This window comes from Sinohyriopsis cumingii, chromosome 2 (genome assembly GCF_028554795.1).
Source record: "Sinohyriopsis cumingii isolate HCF-2022 chromosome 2, ASM2855479v2, whole genome shotgun sequence".
NCBI lineage: Eukaryota > Metazoa > Mollusca > Bivalvia > Unionida > Unionidae > Sinohyriopsis > Sinohyriopsis cumingii.
In genome coordinates this window covers 6,717,729-6,740,826 of record NC_142962.1, presented here as the reverse complement: position 1 = coordinate 6,740,826, position 23,098 = coordinate 6,717,729, and positions in this window count along the sequence as shown.

Sequence of the window (23,098 nt, the reverse complement as noted above, 5' to 3'; positions counted from 1 at the left end):
TCTTTATGTCTAAAACTTTATACCATCTTTCCTTACATGCTTTCACCCACAAATCCTAGTAAAGTTGCACCAGGCCAAGAACATTTTTCAGCGATAGCATATCCTGTTGATATTCCTGCAAGTCCGAAACTAGCACTGTCTACACCCATACCAAAGGAAGCTGTTGCCATGGTTTCCTCTACCCAGCTTAAAACTTACGAGCTTTTTTATATACTTGCTTCTAACATCTCTGTCATGTTTTATCTCCTTAATCAAAATAATGTTTAATTTCATAAATCTTGTGCAGCCTAAAGGTATTGCCACAGAGATCTCGTGAATTTTAGTGAGAGTTTGCTTGTTTGTTTTCGCCAGAGCTCGAGACTTATGAATATGTACTTTGTTTTGATGCTCTCGATATTAACTTTATTCGTTTATCTCAATGAAATATATGAAAAGAGTAGCTTAGACTTTTTTGTTTTCTTAGGTTCAGCAACATTAGCTTTTATATCTTTTGTTATTGCTTTGCTAATTTGTCTGCATTGCTCACAAAATTTAAAGTTTGATCACTTGGTTTGAACGAGTGGTTTGCTCTCTGATTTGTTGAACTTGCTCAGTTACTCATCTCACAATTCTTACTCCTAATTTTTATCACTGATTCCTAATTTGTTTAAATAATTCCTAATTTGTATCAGTAATTACTTTTTTTGCAACGATAATTCTTTATTTGTTTTAACAAAGGTTGATCTTGTTTTGCTGGTATATTTCATATAGTTGTAAACATTGTTCTATCAGATAATACATTCTAAACTGATGTAAACAAAACTTAAATAATCTAATTTATGGTCTCATCAAAACTCGTGTTTGATGATGGATCTACTGACATTTTAAATTGCCTCCTTAAATAATTTCGTAACCAACTTTAAGAGTTGCAGGAAATGTTGCATGATAAATAGTGTTAAATATGTTTTCTAACTAGCTGCCATTTATTGTGTTTGTCTTGGACTCGCTTTGATTACACAACTGCCAGCAATTGACTTACTAGTACAACAGCTTAAACTATATGAACCTGTTATCGAACTTGCAAACTATTTAGTTTCGTTTCTTTCACGAGCATTTTAGAAACACAGTTTATTTTCAAAGAAATCTAACAAGTATTAAGCCATATATGTAAAGATTATTAATCGTCAGATTTGCTCTTTAACTGCACTTGGAAAAATAATCTTCTTGCTATTTATATTTTGTACTTTGGCGTTTTAAAATTCTTGAGATCGTTACAAGTTTTCTATCAGTTCAACACTGCATGGCTCTTAAACATGGAAATTATTCTCCTTCCTTCTGTCTCTATTCTTATAAGTTTTTTTTCACTTTTTTGTTCACTGTCTTCTATTTAATTTAAAACAATCTAGCAAGTATAAATAAATACTATTCAACAGATATATATATATATATATATATATATATATATATATATATATATATATATATATATATATATATATATATATATATATATATATATATATATAATATGTACGCTGTATCAATGATGTGCCACGAGATGTGTAAATTTTTCTTTCAAAGGGAACGAGGCTTGCCGAGTTTCCTTTTAATGCAATTTGTATACGAGTCGTATATCATTGATACAGCGTACATACTATACATATATTTTATTTATATCACATACAAATACATACATTTACCGTTTGAACGGAGTTAAGATTTACTACAAGCCGCTGTGTATTGATCAAGTGAATGAACTCCTCACATCCCCGATTGTGTCCGCTAAAAAAATGTAGTTCTATGGCTTTTGTGGCTATTCACAATCACCTTTGCATATTGATAAGTTGATTGTTTTCTCTTTTTAGTTTCTATTTTTCTTCACATCTATTAAATCAATATAATTAGAACACACACTTTTGATTTAAACGTGAAAGATGGTTTTAATGATAAAAATGGCGCACTACAAACATTTGGTTAGCTACGTCATTCATTTGAACGCTAAGCCATCCACCTACTGGCTTATGGAAATTAATGTGAAATAGAAACTAAGCGAAATGACGAACCAACAAGAGGTAATTAAAATATTTGACTATATTTACGTTGATCTAAGTCTCTAAGTCATTATTCTTCCTTAGTAACAGTGCCACCGACCATAAACTCTTCTCTCTCTCTCTCTCTGGTCGGTTTGACTTAACTTTTACCATCATTCATAAGTCCAGAGATATCATGGAATGACAAACGAAAATCCTGTATGTTCGTTATTTCATCGCTTTTAGCCCGTATCTTGCTACGATGAGAGAGAGAGAGAGAGAGAGAGAGAGAGAGAGAGAGAACTTTCAGGCATTCACGTTCTGGATTATGGAAATTAGCGTGGAATAGAAACTATGCGAAATGACGAACCAGCAAGAGGTAATTAAAATTTTATAATTTATTTACAGTTGATGTAAGTCTTTATTCTGTTTAATTAACTTTTATAAAGACTATTAAATTCTCTCTCTCTCTCTCTCTCTCTCTCTCTCTCTCTCTCTCTCTCTCTCTCTCGTAGCTAGATACGGGCGAAGCTCCACGAAAATACGAGCGTTGGGGATTTTCGCTTGTGTCATACGACGATGTCTCTGGACCTATGAACGATGGTAAAGTTAAGTCAAACCGTCCAAGAGAGAGAGAGAGAGAGTGAGAAAAGAGACCTAGACGTTGCTGCACTGTCAAACATTGCTACCCTTTGGCGCAATATAATGGTTCTTTTACCTTAAGAAAGTTAATAACTTACTTATATTTTTAAAAACAGCAAATTGCATACATAGTGCTGCTACCGGACTAATTTATTGACGGATCAAACATTTGACACGCTTGGCCAATACCATCATAACTGACCAAAACACAGCCTTCCGAACCAGCACCCACACTTACTGACCCTCGCCCATCCTTAAGAACCGGTTGACAATGCTATTGACTAGCACCTAAACATTCCGACTAGCACTCATACCTTTTTACCAGCTCCCACTCTTAATAGCCAGGAAACGGTATTACTGACCAGTTCTCAGGCCTACTGACCAACGCACTGCCTTGCTCACCATCACCCCTCAATTAAGCAACAAACTGTCTTACTGACCAGAACCCACGCCTAGTATCTAATGCACCAATGAGAATTAGACATTGGGGAGAACTATAGCCTCCTTTGTCACTAAACTGGACGAAAAGAAGAACAAACATACATGTAATGATAGGCACTAGTTTCCTGTTACTATCCATGGGTAAATTTAATCTCAGATCAAGTTTCTGATGAAAACAAACATGAAAACATTGTAAGGCTATCAAACAAGGTCAGAATTTGGCGCAAGAAAAAGTTTTCGTGTACTTTAGCAGATTTACATTTTATGTTTTTCTTTAAACCAGCTACTGGCCAACACTCTTGTGGGAATTAAACTATGATGGGTACTATATCAATCTTTAGACATCGAACAGGATTGAGAGAAGAAAAAAAATATACGCAACGACATGGATTGGCTTACTTTACGATCCACATTTGTATTGTGTACAAACTTGTAAGATTAATGGAAAGAGCAGAAAATGATTATTGTGGGGGGAAAATTCTTTTCAGTACATTCCAATTTTCGGAGAATGTTTTTAATTAAATTGTTTTTCTTTGTGATATAAAATTCTGAAAGATAATATGTTTTTTAAATTTCAATCAGGTCTTGTAAATTCAGCGTATTTTTATATTTTATTTTTTAATTTATTTTTATTGACAGTAAATATGTGATATTTAGTAATACAGTGAAGCAATTTTGTAGTTATAGCAGTTTTTTATATGTCACCAGGAATGACTTGATTACGTGAGAATTTAATTTGTTTTTTGCTTTAATTGTTCAGAAAGAATTGACGAAAACTCGTTAATATGACTATATTCACCAAACAAATACTGAATGGTTTCTTCTTCCTCTAAAAACATCACTGATTATTTTGGATTATATATATCTTGTTTGCATAGCTTTTAACATGTAAAATTCTGTGAAGCAGTCTACACTGGTACCATTGTATTTTACAGACTCGTGTGCTTTTGAATACAGTTTTGTGAACCAGTTACTATCTCTGATTTAAATTTTTTTTTTAAAAAAAAACATTAATGATTTTTGTCTTCATGTAGGCATTATAATATTTACTATCCCTTATACCTTTGAATATTATCTTCATATGGGTTGGTTTACACGGTGAAGCGTCCAACTTGGAACGAATTAGTTTCTTTTTTTCAGACTAAAAGTTTTATGCCATTAAAGAGACACGGTTAAAGTACTTGATTTGCCTTTTCAATTACATTTTCTCTTAAACTTTTCAAATGTACTAAAGTCAGCACCGTGAAAGATGTCGGTCATAAAATTCATTTCTTTATTTTAGCAAGATTTATAAAACATTACTTTATCAGTAACCTTAATCTTTTCGTTTTCCTGAATATGTAGGTTATACGGTTCTTCTAAGGAATAAATAAAACAATTGCTAAACTTTAATCCATGCACTAAATACATATCTCCAAAAACTATTTGTTGTATTATTTATGTTTTATTTTCTTCACGTTTTCCACCCCAGAAAGTAGTAAGAAAAAAAGACGGCTATGCGCGCAATTTTAGGGGGAAGGGGACCAAAATTGGGCCACTTCCACCGATTTTAAGCTTCTATTGCACTTATTTTGACACCCCTTGATCTCTATGCCGATGACGGACCCCATGAAAAATAATGAGCACATCGTTGATACAACGTTGGTGTAAACGATATGCTGGTAAATCGAAGCAAATTAATTTTGGTACCCCCTCCCTAAAAGTTCGCTCATTGTCGCCTTTTTCCTTACTACTGCGAATCGCTATCCAAATCACGATAACAACCAGTCGATGAAATCGTAATTTCTAGTGTTGTACTGACCAAGCTCTAGTTTCTTACTGCCATCGACACAGTGCTGCTTATCGTCGAATTTACGGAGTCCCGACTTTACAATCGTATCAGTCTCAACACTGTGAAGATACGAACGAATTGCTGTCATTGGAACGTAACTAACAAACACTGACGCATCACGAACTATAAAAGCATTCAAATCCAAGCACACGTTCCACTACAGGACGTTTGATACCTATTGCTTTCTTCGTAACTTTTTTTTTTATTTCTGAGTACCAACGAATACAAATTTGATCATAGTCCCAAAAACTCTAGAATCGGAATAAAGCTTGTCTCGTCGTCTTTATTGATTACCCGGCTCATCTATACGACCTCCTTAACGATTATCCGTTTATTCTGATTCTATAGTCCATTCTTTAAAGCAAGGTAGGACGTTTCATATTAGTTTCAGTGACAGATAATTACACCCCCCCCCAAAAAAAAAAAAACAACATTTCTGCATATTAGTTTCCAACCTTCTTATACATGATTTTAAAAAATTCCATTCCTTCTTGGATATTTTTACATTTTCTTCCTTCAGGAAGTTCAAAGGCCAGTGATGTATCTGTGCGGTCAGAACAATGTATATTGTTTGCTATCTTCAGAAAACAAACACAATATAACGTTCTTAAAGTACAGAAAACATCTTGACGATAAATTCGGGCTTCGTTTGAAACTATAAATGTCTCGCTATCATTTTGTTTTAAATTTTGCTTTCTTGATAAATTAGTGAAATAGTTAAACATTGATCCTCCTTGTTTAATTCTCACATAGCAGGCATGGACAACTTCCTCTAGGGTGGGGGTTGGATGAGTGATTTTTAAAGCAACACCGTATGATTTACATTTATCGATAAAACCAGACACGGATGGATCCCAGAGACCCCAATAGTGACATCTGTAAAGTTAGAATTCATAATCCATTATATATAAGTAGTAAATGGGGTGAGATTAGCGACAATGGGAATTAGCATTACAGAGACCCCTGGGTCAGATTAGCGACAATGGAAATTTAACATGGCGAAAAATCGTGGGTCAGATTAGCGACAAGGGAAATTAACATGGGAATAAATCGTGGGTCACTCTATCGACAAGGGGAATTTAACATGGAACTATAGTGTGGGTCTGTCTAGCGACAAGGGGAAATTAACATGGGGAATAGAGTTTGGGCTTTTGGGATTTTTTTTTTTTAAAAATTTAAATTTAAATTTAAATTTAAATTTAAATTTAAAAAAGGGGTAGGCAATGGAAAGGCTATCTCTTTTCGAGAAATATGGCTGGCCCTGAAAAGGGCCTTTGGGTTTATGTTAATGTATTCATTAACATAAATGGTACCGCATTGGTCTTCTTCTTGTCCTTAGGCTACGTCTCACTGTTCGTCCGTAAATCAGCACTCTTTTCAGGCATCCTTGTCTTTCAAAGTAGATCCTACGTATCCACAGGCTGGTGTTTGTCCTGTGGACAACGGTCCACTTGGATCGGACATACATGAGCATGTCCGTCCTAAACATCATGGAAGACACAAGCGTAGAAGATTGCACATCGGTCCACATCTTGAAGCGACGAGAACAAGTGAATCAATGCACTGAACTGCGCTTATTTATAGGTACAGGAAGGATTGAAACGGATTGAATTCATTCACCAATCCGAACACGCGTTACAAAATTCAGTCAGCTCGCATCCAATCCGAAGAGAGCAGTCTGTGACGTCACGTGGTCTATATAGATTCGTTAGCGCTTGTGTGCAGTCAATCTATGCGACAGTGATTCAACATGACGGAAACTCAGAAAACGATCCATTTGGGTGCACCAGCAGGGGAGACTGCCCAAGGGAACCCGGACTTACTTTCAGAAGAGGTACATTGGGATTTCGTGGATTTTCTTACCTCGCAAGAATTTGTTCCGGAACCTTCGTTACCTTCTTCATTACCGCAAGTGGAGAATTTTAGACAGAGACAGAAAGAAGAACTGGAGAAATTTATGCAACGACAAAAGGAAGCGGAACAAGCTTTTCTCCTACAGCAACAGCAACAGCAACAAGAAGAGGTAAGAAAAAAACAACAGCAACAACAGCAAGAAGAAGTAGCAGCAAAGAAACAAGAGGGTGAAAATCAAACGGCTACGGTACTGTTGGACATTTTAGCGGAGTTAAGAAGTCTGAAACAAATGTATCAGACTTCTTTATCACGACCGAAGAGAATACGACCTTCCCGAGCTAAACACGCCAACCCTGTGACTAAGCCTGTCGTACCACCCTTAGTGATTTCAACCCAATCATCAGAAGTAGGCCTTGGCCGTGGCAAAGGCTTAAGGCAGTTAAAGTTGATTGGTTAAACTCACTTCTACACCATAAAGAAAAAAGGCCCTTTTCAGGGCCACCCACATTTCTCGAAAAGAAATACAATTTCAATTTGCCAATAACTCAAAAATAAACCCCACCCATTTTACCCTTATAGTACGTGTCTGTGTATGAGTGCTTGAGTGTAGCTTCTTATTTTAAAATCAAAACTCAAAGACACTTACCTTATATCATTCATGTATTCTTTTATCCATTTTTTACAATCCAATTCACAATTCACCACAGAACACTTTAAAAAGTTCTTACACTTCTTCTTTCTCCTTATTTAGTCTCTCTGTTTTTTCAATTTCTTCACCGTTTTTTCCTCATTTTCTTCCCTTCTTCTTTTCTTCTCCTGTTTCTTTGCCTCTTTTAAATAGAATTGTCTTCTTTCTTCCTCTTCTTCCTCTGAAGAATCCCTCTCTTCTTTCGAAGAATCCCTCTCTTCTTCTGAAGAATCCTTCTTTTCTTCTGACTCCTCTTGTTTCTTTTTTGGGCAATCTGGAGACCAATGTCCTTTTTCTTTACAATAATAACAGGTATCTTGACTTTTGTCTTTTTTAGCCCCTGTTTTTTTTTTCTTTTTTGACGGTCTGGACACTCTGAAGACCAATGCCCTTTCTTCTGACAGATATAGCAAGTATCTTGACTTTTATCTCGAAAGGAAGGAGAGTAGTCCGTCGGCTGGTCTGAAGAGAATTTTCTAATGACCCCTCGCAAAGCTCTGACGAAACGTTCCATCTGGGTAGTCTCTTCCATCGTTGTGCTCGGCTTGAGAGTGAAATGAATAGTGAAAGGACAAGACACACACCCTTTTTATATACGCTGGTTTGCCAAGACTATAAATTAGTCTATGGTGTTTAAACTTGAGTCATTTGACGTTTTGCACTCAAGATGAAACGATCCCATTCATTCGAGAAGAAAGAAGAAGAAGAAGAAAGTAAGAGGCAGAAACGTGATCTATCGCCTCGTACCAGGGCTGAAATCTTGGCACAAATTCATGCCAGTGATTTTGAAGAGGACATGAGTGAACCAGAATCCGAACCCTCTAAACCAAGTTCACCACCCTTAGTCAACCCTGAAAAGTACTATTCCATTCGAGAGACGGAAAAGCGCTCCTCTAGAAAATTTAGAACCACGGCTTACACCTACACGGTGAAGTTTAAAGATTTCAAGGCCGACGTACCCTTGGAGAAAGCAGAAGGGTTTATCACCGAGATGTGGGATTCTTTGCTCACCGCACTCAAGCGACAATGTCAAGCCAAAGAAGACGATCGCTTGACACTATCCATAGATCACGACGGTTTGAAATCCCCTGTTTGGATCGAGTTTAGCAGACCCGCAGAACTGACCCCTTCCAAAGTCATGGACAAGATACAACAGGTGCAACAATCTAATGACCAGTTTGACATCACCGATGGTAAAGCCACACTGAAAATGGCCCACGTCTCTCTTCCTCAAGGAACTGGATGCAAAAAGATGTTATTGGTGGACGACCTTCGCAACACCAAAAAGAGTCTCGTCCGAATTAACAACCCTCAAGACCAGATGTGTTTAGCCCGTGCCATCGTGGTGGGACGAACCTATGCCAACAAGAACGACACGGTAGAATGGAAAAGAACCTGGAAAACTATTCAACGATGCGATCGAGCCAAACAACGAAACGAAGCAGAACTCCTGTTACAACAAGCCGGACTGTCCAAAGACACACCCTGTGGCATTCCTGAGATGCAAAAATTGCAAGATGCCCTAGCTCCACGCTACACCTTGAAAGTGCACCCTCAAGAAATGCGTGGAACTCTGTTGTTTCGAGGCCAAGATTTTAAGGACGGAAAATACATTCATGTCTATCATCACGATGACCATTTCGATACCATTACCAGTATCACTGGATTCCTGGGATACAGTTATTATTGTGAGAAATGTGACTATGGTTATAACAATCGAGAGCAACACAAGCATTGTGGAATGAAATGCCCAGGATGTTTGGCCTCTCCACCCTGTCTGAGCGAAGGACCAGTGCCTTGTTCGACTTGTTTGCGCACGTTTGTCAGTCCTACCTGTTACCAACAACATCTGAAGACGCAAGGTTCACAGCAGAAATGTGCTTGTCAACTCTTGAGATTGTGCCCTACGTGTAGACAAGGCATACGTACCAATAGTACCAAGGCACACGTATGTTCAGAAAAAAAAAATGTCACATTTGTCACCGCATCGTGGACTTGGAACACCAATGCTACGTGCAAAAATACCAACCCCCACCAGAGAAAGAGGACGGTCACAAGAAGAAAGGCAATTTCATCTTTTTCGATTTCGAATGTATGCAAGAGACCGGCATTCACATTTCTAATTTCTGCGTGGCTCATCGAGCGTACGAGAAGTGCATTCAAGAACCTATCTTCAGTCATTGCCCTCACTGCAGCAAGATTCCCGGAGGGCGTGAAAAAATCTTTCGGGGACCAAACACGTTAGCCGATTTTGCCCAATGGGTCTTAGACCCCATCGACAAGACGTGGAGCCAAGAGGACATCGAACGTTACGGAGATTGTCATCGTCATGCCACGGTGATGGCTCACAATTTCTCCGGATACGATGGACAGTTTCTTTTGAGGTACTATGCGGAACAAGGCACCGAGCGTCCTAAAGTCACTTTGAACGGAGCCAAAATCATTTTCATGCAAGTGGGACAAGTACAGTTTAAAGATTCGATGAGTTACTTGGCCATGCCTTTGAGTCGAATGCCTAAAACGTTTGGAATGACAGAAATGGCTAAAGGGTACTTTCCACACTTTTTCAATACGGAAGCCAATCAACATGCCGTTCTACCCCATTTGCCTGAGGCTCACTATTACGACCCCGACAACATGCGTACCGAACAACGAGAAGCTTTCTACGCTTGGTACCAGGCTCATGCCTCGGACCCTTTCGACTTTCAGGAAGAAATGCTAAAGTATTGTCGTTCCGACGTGGACATTTTACGACGTTGCTGTGGAAAATTTCGAGAACTGTTCATGGAACACGGAGGGGTCGATCCTTTGAAAGAAGCTTGCACCATTGCCAAAGCGTGTTCCTTAGTGTACCGCCAACGATTCATGCCTGAAAACACCGTGGCTGTCATCAGTCCTCAAACGACCCACTACGTCAAACGTCAATACTCGGTCAAAGCCCTACATTGGTTACATTACTTGTGTGACAAGGAAGACAAATGGATTCAGCATGCCCGCAACGGAGGGGGCGAAAAGACCATCGGAACGTATTCGGTAGATGGCTGGGACTTAGAAAACCCCAAGATCGTGTACGAGTTTAACGGTTGCTTATTTCACGGATGTCCCGTCTGTTACCCTGACCGTGACACTAAAAATCAGTTTTTGCAACGAACCATGGAAGACTTGTACCAGGACACTTGTCAGCGACGCCTAAAGTTAGAACAGCAAGGATACCAAGTGGTGGAAATGTGGGAACACGAGTACGATCACCGTTTGAAAACCGATCCCGAGTTTAAACGCCTCGTGGAAAGTTACCAGTTCATGGACCCGCTGAACCCGAGGGATAGTTTGTACGGAGGAAGGACCAATGCCACCTGTTTGCTGTACCAAGCCGACGAAGAGAAAGGAGAAGAAATCAAATACTTGGACGTGTGTTCGCTGTATCCCTACGTGTGCAAATATTGTCGCTTTCCTGTAGGGCACCCGCAATTGTTGACGGAACACATTGACCTGAAAAACATTCGACAATACGAAGGCTTGATCAAGTGTAAAGTTTTGCCTCCCACGAACCTATACCATCCCGTCTTACCTCACCATTGTCAAGGCAAACTGATGTTTCCCTTGTGCCGTACTTGTGCCGAAACGTGCAACCAGGACCAACCTTGCCATCACAGCCAGGAAGAACGTGCCTTGACGGGAACCTGGGTCAGCGTGGAATTGTTCAAAGCTCTGGACATGGGATACCAACTGTTAGAAGTGTACGAAATTTGCCACTTTCCCAAGACACAACAGTACCACAAGGGTGACCCTACTCAGAAAGGCATTTTCGCCGACTACGTGGATGCCTTTTTGAAACTGAAACAAGAAGCCAGCGGCTATCCTTCCTGGTGTCACACTCCCGAAGACCAAATACAATTCAAAGAGAAATACTACGCACAAGAAGGCATCTCTTTAGACCACATCGAAAAAAACGAAGGCAGGCGATCGTTTGCCAAAGTGATGTTAAATTGCTTGTGGGGTAAAATGGCACAACGACCGTGTTTACCCAAGACGGAATATTTGACAGAACCTTCCCGCTACTTCCAGATGATTCACGACAAAACCAAATACATGAAACACGTGGACGTCGTTCGAGAGGATTTGATCTTGGTCAATTACGAAGAAGATCTGGACTTTGTACAAGACGACCCTTTTGGAAATGTCATCATTGCGGCTTACGTGACAGCTCATGCTCGCTTAAAATTGTACGAAGCTTTAGAACTGTTAGAAGAACGCGTCCTGTACTTTGACACGGACAGTTGCATTTACATCCATCACCCGATTCAACAGCACCCTGACATCGAAGGAGACCGTTTAGGAGCCTGGACAGACGAGCATCCCGACGACAAGATTCTAAGTTTTGTCAGTGGTGGTCCCAAAAATTACGGCTACGAATACCGGGACAAACAAGGAGAAGTGCACACGACGTGCAAAGTGAAAGGACTGACTCTGAATCATCGTGCCAGTCGAGTGGTCAACTTTGGGGTATTGAAAGAAGCCTTGCAATCGGGAGAGGATGGAAACTTTAAAGTGACCACCTATCAACCGAACAAGATTGTACGTTTACCCACTCACCACATCGTCAGTCGACCCTTGGAAAAAGTCTATCAAATTGTATACCAGAAGCGAGTGCGACTTCCCAATCACTTCACCTTACCGTACGGTCACGTCGGTATTGGTCTGTATATGAAAAGGAACCCTAGGCAAGATCGATAGTTCATTGTTCATTGAAGTAACTTACCATGTCGTTGACGAAGAAGAAACCAGATTGGTTAGGAGTCAAATGTTGGACATCACCGAGACCAGGGTTTTGAGGCTTGGACACAAGAGGTGGCCCAGTATGCACGAGAGTTATTCAAGGAAAAAAGTTACTTTTCAACCTGTGTTAGTGACGGTGCCAGAAGAACCCGTCACCCAGGACAGGACTGTCGTGGACAGGCCTGAAAGACCCTTTCGGGAGGACACTTGTGTGACCTTACCCCTACTATAGAACTGGTTAGAACTTTACCCAAAACATGTTGTACAGATACTTGTGTTTATTCCACGTTCATGGTTATCATGTGCCTTTTATTCTTGTACTTAAGCCTTTGGCTTTTATGCATTTTTGTCTTTCGTATTTATGTTTGAAACATTCAATAAACGTGTTCTGAAAAAGTATATAAACTCTTGTCTTGTTTGTTTTTCGTGTCACAAGTGACATTTCTCACACCATGGCTACCTCTGCTGTCTCTGCTCCCTCTTCCTCTACTGTCAAAGTCATCGACGAACACTTAGATCGTGCCAGTTGGGAGGCTTTGTATCTTCGCCATCCCTTTAACATGCTCATTGCTGGACCTAGCGGTTCAGGCAAAACCGAATTCGTCAAACGTTTGATCGAACATAAACATCATTTGATCGATCGACCCCCTCAACGAATCGTGTGGTGTTACAAAGAGTGGCAATCGGCGTACAGCCTCTTGCGAGAAAGTCAAGGCGATTCCATCGTGTTTGTGGAAGGCATTCCTAAAGAAGACGACGGCATCGTCTCTGACTCCCGTCAAACCCATTTGGTCATTTTCGACGACATGTTAGGAGAAGACGAAGAAGAAATTAAACTGTGGTTCACGCGCAAAGGGCATCACCGTAATGCCAGTGTCGTTTACATCACCCAAAATTTGTTTCAACAAAGTAAAGCCCATCGCACCATCAGTCTCAATGCGCATTACGTGGTCTTGTTTAAAAGCCCTCGAGATAAATCGCAAGTGCAAGTCTTAGCCAAACAGTTAGGAACGCCTTGGCTGACTCAGGCGTACGACGATGCCACTCAAACGCCACACGCCTATTTACTCGTCGATTTGAAACCTACGACTCCCGAGGATTTGCGATTTCGTACCCACTTGTTTCACCACTGGTGCCAAGACGGAGGGCCTGTCCTGTACACGTCTCCGTCCTCGACTTCATTTCACTCCCCATAAAAAAATCTATAAAAACCTCAGACCCTTTTTCGTCTGTCTCACTCTCAGTGCGAACATGACGTCCCTTCAGTCGCATCTTCCCGTCAAATTGATTCGTGCCTTGTATGGCATCAGTCGAGAAAAAAATCCACAAACACGAGGTCGTGTCTTAGAAGCTAGTCTCAAAGAAGTCTTACGATGGTTCACGGTGACGGCACGTCAATTACTCCAAGGAATCATTCAGATTCCTCATCAAACCAAACGCTTTTTCGATCGAAACAAAGTCGCTTTGGTCCAACTGGCCGATCCCCGCATCGACACTCAAACCAAAAAACAAATCATTTTGAAACCTGGAGGGAGCGGTACTCTAGGAGGGGTCATCATTCGCTCACTCTTAAGATGGGATCCTAATGTCCCCAAAGTTATACCCAAGACAAAAGTCCAACGAAGCCCCAAGAAGAAAAAGACCAGGTCCCCAAGGAGAACTTCTCCAGTGGCAGGACCCTCCTCTGACCAGACACCACCACCACCCCGGAAAAAGAAAAGAAGCCCCCAGAAAAAGAAAAGTCCACAGAAAACTAGTCGCAAGAGAGGCACTTCGGCCAGGACGCAACCTTACACTCGCAAACCACGACCTGCCACGGCGGTGACTGCGTCTCCGGCAGCTTCACGTTTGTCCACTTGTCCGTTAATGACACCCAGAACTGAAGAGTACTTGGAGACGTTGATCACACCAAGAACTTCTCCGTTGATGACCCCCAAAAGAACTTCCCCAGTGGCAGGACCTTCCAATTTAGTGGCAGTGGCTGCTGCTCACAAAGTACCTTCTCCCAAAATCAAAGTTCAAGAAAGATCGGGCATGTTACAAAGTTTACTGGATTTGTCCAAGCAAGAACTGGCTCGATTTAGTCCGTTACGTACCCCTGCACGACGTGTCATGCCTGTCCTCAAACTAATACGACGTAAAGACAATCAGTGGCGACGCGTTCCAGTATAAAAAAGGCCTGTGACCAAGTCGGGTATCAGTGTTTTTTGGTGCTCCTGAAGACTCAAAGATGTCACCCTCCAGAAAACCCCAAGGAAAGAAAAGGAAAGGACTGCCACCACGTTTAGCCAAACATGGGGACATGTTATCTGTCCTGTCCAAAGCTTCTCCACCCCTACGAAAAAAACTCATTCAAACAGCCTCCAAAGAGGTCATCGATACCGTGTGCGAATGTTGTTTGAACGTTTTGAAAGGCACGATCCCTTTGTCCAAACACCAGAAACAATGCTTAGGCAAACATCGTCACGTTCTTCGCCAAATGGTTCAAAAGAAAATTCCCATTCGTCAAAAAAAGAAGATGTTAGTGCAACGTGGAGGTATTTTACCTCTCTTGTTAGGCCCCATACTGAAAGGAGTCTTGGGAACCATGTTGGGAGGACTGGTGGGAGCAAGATAAAAAGGCCTCGGAAGTTCCAAGATCTCAGAATCGACCCCTGACAACCCCATGGAAGGACGAAAACTAGCTTTAGTGCCTTACAAACGATGGATGGAATACCATCGGTGGCAAGAGCAACACACCCCGCATTTACCTCCCAATCCCCATTTGAGCGAGATGTCCCAGTTACAACACGAATTGCAGTCCTTGATGGATCGCCAAGATTTGTCCGAAACAGAAAAATCGCAAAAGTACGGTCAACTCTTGCAACGACTGCAACTCTTTCACCAGAAAGCTTTAGACGAAACAGCTCTACCCACTCTGAAAGATTTTAAGACCTTGATGAAAAGTCCACCACCATCACCAGTACCAGTACCAGTACCACCAGTACCCGTGACCAAGACAGAAAAAGAAGAAGAAGAGGAAGGGTTTCAAACTCCACCAGAAAAAGTACGCAAGTTAACAACACCACCTACCTCCAGAATTGGATGGATTAAAAAGATGATGGCCACCCCATCTTCCTCACAAGAGAAAAAGAAAGTGAAGACAGAAGTGAAGACAGAAGTGAAACAAGAACCGATATCCCCCGCTCAGACATCCTTCTCCTCTTCGACACCTATTGCTGGCCGCACACGCAAAGCATTGCAATCCAAGAAAATACCCCAAGAGAAAAAGAGTAGCATCCTCCAAGAGTGGGTGTCTTATTAACACAACAACCAAAACAAAAAAATGGAAAAAGTCTTAGCCAGCATTTACTACGATGCCTCCCATCCTGCAGGTTACGCAGGAGTTCAAAAATTGTATCGTGCTGCCAAAACGCGACTGAAAAGTCTCCGTTTACCTCAAGTGCAACGATGGTTACAAGAACAAGCTACCTACACTTTACACAAACCCATTCGACGCAAGTTTGCCAGAAGTCGCACCCGAGTGGAAGGCATCGATCATCAATGGCAAGCCGATTTAGCCGATGTCTCTCATTTGGCCAGCTACAATCGTGGCTACAAATATTTGTTTTGTGTCATCGACGTCTTTTCCAAATTTGCCTGGGTCGTGCCCTTGACTTCCAAATCGAGCAGCGAGTTAGTGCGAGCCCTGCAACGGGTGTTGAAACAAAGCGGTCGTCACCCTCTTCGATGGCAAACGGACAAAGGCACCGAATTTCTGAACCAAGCTTTCCAAAAAGAATTAAAGAAACGTGACATTCATTTTTTTACCACCGAGAATCCCGAAACCAAAACCAGCATCGTGGAACGTTTTCAACGCACTTTGAAAGAACGTATGTGGAATATTTTACGCATCACCACACTCTGATGTACATCGACATCTTACCGCACCTGGTGCAAGCGTACAACCAAGCTTACCATCGAAGCATCGGACGTGCCCCGCAAGACGTGACTCCCGACAACGAAGTGTTGGTGTTTGAGCACCTGTTTGGTACGTCCCCGACGAGGGCTGTCCCCAAGAAAAGTGGAGAGATGGCCGTAGGAGATTGGGTGCGCATTGGCAAAACCAAACGCACTTTCGACAAAGGTTACTTACCTAACTGGACGACCGAATTGTTTCGCGTCACTGGACGAGTGCATGGCCGTCATCCTGCCGTCTATAAATTGGAAGACATGAACGGAGAAGTGCTCAAAGGAACGTTTTATTTGCCCGAGTTATAACGTGTCACCAAAAAAGAAGACGACGTGTACGACATCTAAAGCATTCTCGAACGCAGAACCCGTAAAGTGGGCAAACGACGTGTCAAAGAAGGCAAAGTACTTTGGAAAGGATATCCACCCAGTTTTGATTCTTGGATCGACGCTTCGCAAGTCATCGACTATAAAAAGAAGTGACCATCATGCCCTTTCACACATCAGACGCAGCTACGTCGACCACTCCTCCTTCACCTAGTTCTTCTGTGCAAGATTTACAAAAACAACCCTTGTGGGTGTGGTGTGGAGAACGTGTGCCTAAAACGCAAATCGTCTTTTTCTGCCAAATCTTCGTGGTGTATTGTGTCATCGGGGCAGCCATCGCCAATTTGAGTTTGCAACAAGGAGACAAACAATTGTGGACCATTTTATTGAGCAGTTGCATCGGTTACCTGCTTCCTAATCCCTCCCTGAAATTCACCTGGAACGGGAACCCCGGGAACCTTGTGTCCAGTGCCAGTGCCAGTCACCACTTCAATCACAACCAGAACCCCATTTTAGACGGAGACACGCCTCTAACGTCCAGTAACCCCTCGGACAGCCACAGAACTCTGGAATTATGAGTCACCAAAACCAATTTTACTTAACTTTACCCAGTGACAGTTCCATGGAGGTGTTTCCCAAGAACACGTTGTGCTGTTACACGGCCAAATTACCTCAGGCCATCCAGTTAGATCACGAAGCCCACTGGGAAGTGGCTTTAGTAGAAATGATTCACCCGATCCAAGTCCTCAATGTCCTTCCCAATCAAAATGTATTTGATGTGGAAGTTCATGACGAGCAAATGCAACAGTGGATGGATAGCAATGTCAAATATGACAAGAAAACCCGTACACAAAAGTACACCACCTATCACTTGTTCATTCCCCCAGGCTATTATTTTAGTGGTCAACATTTGGCCAGCACCATAACCTCCAGGTTTAATGTCGTGTTTCTGAAAGCTTTGGAGCATGTCAACAAAAATGTCACCATGGAGTACCACAAAGCAGCTCGTCGCTTCTTGATGAAATTTGAACGGAGTAAAATCCTGTCCATTTTATTTTGTCCTGAATTGTATGACATGTTAGGCGGAGACATGGACATGAGAAAGACCATGATCAAGAAAAACGAATTACCCATCGTTTACGACAACGAGTCTTTTAGCAAGTTATTTCGTGCCCCGGTAGAACTGAACCAAGGACTGAATTTGATGTTCGTGTATTCCGATGTGGTGGAGTACAACGTGGTGGGACACACCTCCGTACCGCTACTGCGTGTCATTCCTTTCAAAGTGGATTCTGCCACGAACACTGACGAGGAAGGTGGAAACACTTACCACGTCCACCGCGAATTTGTCCATCCTCACTATTTGCCTGTCAGTAAGTCGTATTTGGACACGGTCAACATTGCTATAAAAGGAGATCTGGGACAAAATATTTCATTCACCAAAGGAAAAGTCACGGTGAAACTCCATTTTCGAAAACGGTTCTCTCACGAGTCTTAAGTCATGTATCCAGTGTACCGAGGGGTTGCTCAACAGCGAGGACACGGCTTAGGAGATATGTTAAAATCGGCCTTTCGTTCGGTGGCCCCGGTGTTGAAACCGATGGTGACACGCGGATTGCACGCCTTGAAAGATGCGGCACTGACGCAAGGCAAAGAATTTCTCCAAAATGTCATCATCGACAAACAAAACCCTAAAGAAGCCTTCATGAGGGCTGGCAAAAATGTCTTGCTGCAAACGGGCAAAGACATTTTAGGCCAACGAGAAACACCTATAAATGCCCTGCACGCTACCGAGTCAGGCATTCAGCAAGGACAAGGCAGAAAGAGACGACGAAGAAAACACCCTTTCACCAGACTTCAAGCGAGAAAGGCCAAGAAAAGAAGAACCGTTCGAGACTTAGACGTTTTCGATTATTGAGAAAAGAGACAAAAAAATGATGCACCGAGAATCTTGCGCTTGTTCCAAGACGGAACTGGATCTGTTTGCCATGCCCCCCACGATGATGACGATGCAAGAATCCCAGTGGGTGGAATTTCACCCCGTCTCCTCACTGACCGATTCCGCTCCCATCGAGTTTGAAATCAAAGGACAGCCCGAAGATTACATCGATCTGAATAGCAGTTACTTGTACCTGAAAGTCAAAATTCTAGATAAGACTGGAGGTGCTATAGACGATGAAGCAGTAGCTCCCGTCAACAATTTCATGCATTCCTTGTTCAGTGGAGTGGACTTGTATTTGAATAACAAACTGGTCAGTAGCAGCATGGATACTTACCCTTATCGTGCCTACCTGGAAAATCTCTTGACGTACGGAATAGATGCCAAGAACACTCAGCTCAATGCCTGTGTGGTATGGGAAGCTGACGAACCTACCAAGTTTGAAATATTGGAAACTGATGAAAAGAAAGACAACAATGATGGATTTGTAGAACGAAGAAAGAGAATCACGGGAGCCGACACAAGTTTAGAACTGATGGATCGTTTGCATTTGGACATGTGGTTGCAAGAAAAGTATTTGCTGAACGGGGTGGATGTCCGCCTGAGACTGAATCGTAGCAGTGCCGCTTTCCATTTGATGGCTGATAGTGACGGTTACAAAACCAAAATCCTAGAAGCCAGACTCTACGTACGCCGTGTGGAAGTGTTACCTAAAGTGGGAAACGACATCAGTCAGACGTTGAGCAGAACGACCGCCAAGTATCCCATACGACGCGTGGAAGTGAAAACCTTCACCATTCCCAAGGGACAGCGATCCATGATCGAAGATCATCTGTTCCAAGGACAGTTACCCAAACGTTTGATCGTTGGTATCGTCGAGAATACAGCCTTCAACGGAGCTGCCGAAAAAAATCCTTTCTCCTTTCAACACTTTGGCGTGTCCAAAATCGAAGTCAGTCGCGATGGCAAGACCTTGTGTACCAGACCTTTCGAACCTGACTTTAAAAAGAAGAATTACTTGAGATCGTACTTGTCCTTGTACGAAGCCACCGGACAGTTAGGAACCAATACCAGTCACGGTATTACGTACGAGGATTATGCAGGAGGCTACGCTTTGTGGGCTTTCGATTTCACTCCAGACCAAGGCAGCGACGAGGGACATTTCCACCCTATAAAATCCGGCCAGATTCGTGTGGAAATTCAGTTTAAAGACCGAGACCCTGATGAAACGGTGAACGTCATCCTGTATGCAGAATTCGATAATACCATAGAAATCAACAGTTTGAGAGAAGTCATCCTAGATTACTAGAAACCATGGAAGACTGTTATCCCTCTTTACCTAGTGGAGAAACTTTTAGTGTTGCATTGTTGTTAAAAAATGTTAGAGTTGTTGTTGTTTAGTGTTAAGTGATTTTTGAATAAAAAATGTTGTGTTTTGAAAAAATTGTTTGATGTTATATTGTTGGATTATTGTTAAAAATGTTAGAGTTGTTGTTTAGTGTTAAGTGATTTTTGAATAAAAAATGTTGTGTTTTGAAAAAAATGCCTTTGTCTTTTGTTTAGCTATAAGAATGTTGGATTGATGCTCTTTCATTTCTTACTATCCCTCTCATGACACTCACTGAACGTTGCGACTCAAAAACCGTGTGGGGGATGTTTTCCTTCACGTCCGCGCTTTGACTTTAAGAACCGGGTTGTTTCCAGTCTAACCATCCATTGTCGACTCATCCTCCTAAGAAGATGTGCTCCAAACTAGCTAAACTCAACGAAGCCTACGTGAATTTGCATAGGGTCAGACACAGTCTGATACCGAAGCCAGAAGAAATAGAGAATGGGAGAATGTTAAAAATCACTGAAGACCTGATAGAAGAGCTCTTCAGAGAAGAAATGAACAGGGAAAAAGAAGAATGGACAGAGAAGTACAGACTTCAGAGACAGCAGCAACAACAACAACAAGAGCAGCAGCAGCAACCTGAAGCTGACAGAGGCTTTGTCGATTGTCGTATCGACACCAAAGAGTTCTTCTTCTCTTTCCGAAGAATCAGACCTATCGCCAGAAAGTCTATCCTAAGAGGACATCGCATTCTTAGAAACTAAAAAGAATGCCATAGCAAACAAAAAAAACAGCCCTTTTCAGGGCTACCCAATACTCTAGAAAAGAAATAACAATCGATTTGCCAATGTGTGTAGGTAGAGTAGTGTGAAAATAAACACTAACTCTTTTTTAAAAAAATGTGAGGGTATGTGTTTGTGTGTTTGTGTTTGTAAGTGGTTAAGTAAGTTGGTATGGATAGTAGATTAAAATGATGTCTTTTTTTTTTTTGGTGTTTGAGGTGTAAATTTGGGGTTAGATTGGATTGCTTTGCGTATGTGGATAGTCTATTAAAGTGATTTATAAAAAATTTTAAAATAGTGATGGGTAGCATAAAAAGTGAGTGAGTGTTTCTTTTAGGTCCGCGCGTTGTTTTATGGTCATGATGTAGGTAAGATCAATTTTATGTTTTTAGGGGATGTTTTCGTTCACGTCCGCGCTTTCACTATAAATTGAAACTCGTTCGGCAGTCCAGCTACCCTTGTTGATTGATCAACACCAAAAATGAACGCGAGACTGGAGAAACTGTTGGAACTTCATGTGCATCTGGAATATGCCAGGCGCATATTAAATGAACTGGCCGCGGAAGCCATTGTGGAGGAGGGAAGGATAAGAGAGGAGGAGGAAAGAAGAAACAAAGAAGAGGAGGAGAGAAGATATAAAGAAGAGGAAAGAAGATACAAAGAGGAGGAGAGAAGATGCAAAGAAGAGGAGGAGGAGGAAAAGGAGAGAAGAAGAAGAAATTTCAGAATCCCAGAGAGCGAAAATTGGGATTCTGAAGCGACATATCCTGCCTCTGCTCTCTCCCCCCAAAAGGTAAAAAGTAATTGGGGGATAAGATGTGTATGCGGCGCCAGGCCTGGAAGGTGCCACCATTAACCAGGTGTCCATGAAGTTCCAAACAAAAAAAAACAGCCCTTTTCAGGGCTACCCAATACTCTAGAAAAGAAATAACGATCGATTTGCCAATGTGTGTAGGTAGAGTAGTGTGATTATAAACACTAACTCTTTTTTAAGATAGTGTGAGGGTATGCGTTTGTGTGTTGGTGCTTGTAAGAGCTCAGGTATGTTTGTGGGAATAGTAGATTATGGGTTTCTTTATTGTTTCTTAGCGTAGGTGAAGAGTATAGTTAGGGTTCTGTAAGCGCTCACGTACGATTGTGTGGATAGTAGATTATGGATTAGTTTATTGTTCTTAGCGTATGTGTTTGTGTGTTTGTGTTTGTGTTTGTACCCGCTCACGTACGATTGTGTGAATAGTAGATTATGGATTTGTTTATTGTTCTTAGCGTATGTGAAGAGTATAGTTTGGGTTTTGTAAGCGCTCACGTAAGATTGTGTGGATAGTAGATTATGGATTTTGTTTATTGTTTCTTAGCGTATGTGGAGAGTATAGTTTGGGTTTTTATTATATGAAATGAAAAAGTATAGTTTGGGTTTTATTATATGAAATGAAAAAGTAGGGGGATGTTTTCCTTCACGTTCGCGCGTTGTTTGGTCATGATCTAGGTAAGATCAATTTTACGTTTTAGGGGGATGTTTTCCTTCACGTACGCGCTTTAAGTATAAGAACCCATAGTATTCGTCGTTCAAACCATTCTGCAAAGAATAAAAAAAGAAGATGGCTTCTAACCAAATGGACAAAATACAAACATTACAAGACGTTTTAGACAACTTAGGAATGATGGAGCAGATGTTAATAAGACTGGTTGAAGACCATTATTCCTATAGTCCCCATCTTGTAAAGATGGAAATTAATAACTTAAAAAAGGTAAAGGACAAGATTAGTGGTGTCATGAAAGAGATAAAGGAGGAGAAGGAGGATGAAGAGGAAAGAATAAGAATAAGCAAATGGAACGAAAAGATTGAAAAAGAAGAAGAAAATGAGAAGAGGAAGAAAGAAGAGGAGGAAGAGAAGAAGAAGAAAGAAGAGCAGGAGAAAAAGAAAGAGAAGAAGAGAAAGAGTGTTGGAGATAAAATAAGAATTTGGTGGAGAAAAAGAAGAAATTAGAAGCAGAAGAAGAAGAAAACCCAAAGGCCCTTTTCAGGGCCAGCCATATTTCTCGAAAAGAGATAGCCTTTCCATTGCCTACCCCTTTTTTAAATTTAAATTTAAATTTAAATTTAAATTTAAAAAAAAAAATCCCAAAAGCCCAAACTCTATTCCCCATGTTAATTTCCCCTTGTCGCTAGACAGACCCACACTATAGTTCCATGTTAAATTCCCCTTGTCGATAGAGTGACCCACGATTTATTCCCATGTTAATTTCCCTTGTCGCTAATCTGACCCACGATTTTTCGCCATGTTAAATTTCCATTGTCGCTAATCTGACCCAGGGGTCTCTGTAATGCTAATTCCCATTGTCGCTAATCTCACCCCATTTACTACTTATATAATTCCATAGACTATTTGATAATTTCATTTTCGTTCATGCATTTAATTACACACAGTAAGAATACGATTATTTCATTCCTGACAATCAAAACCACTCCAGTACATTTGCAACAAAGCGAAGAACCAAACTGATTTGATTTCTTGATTAATTGC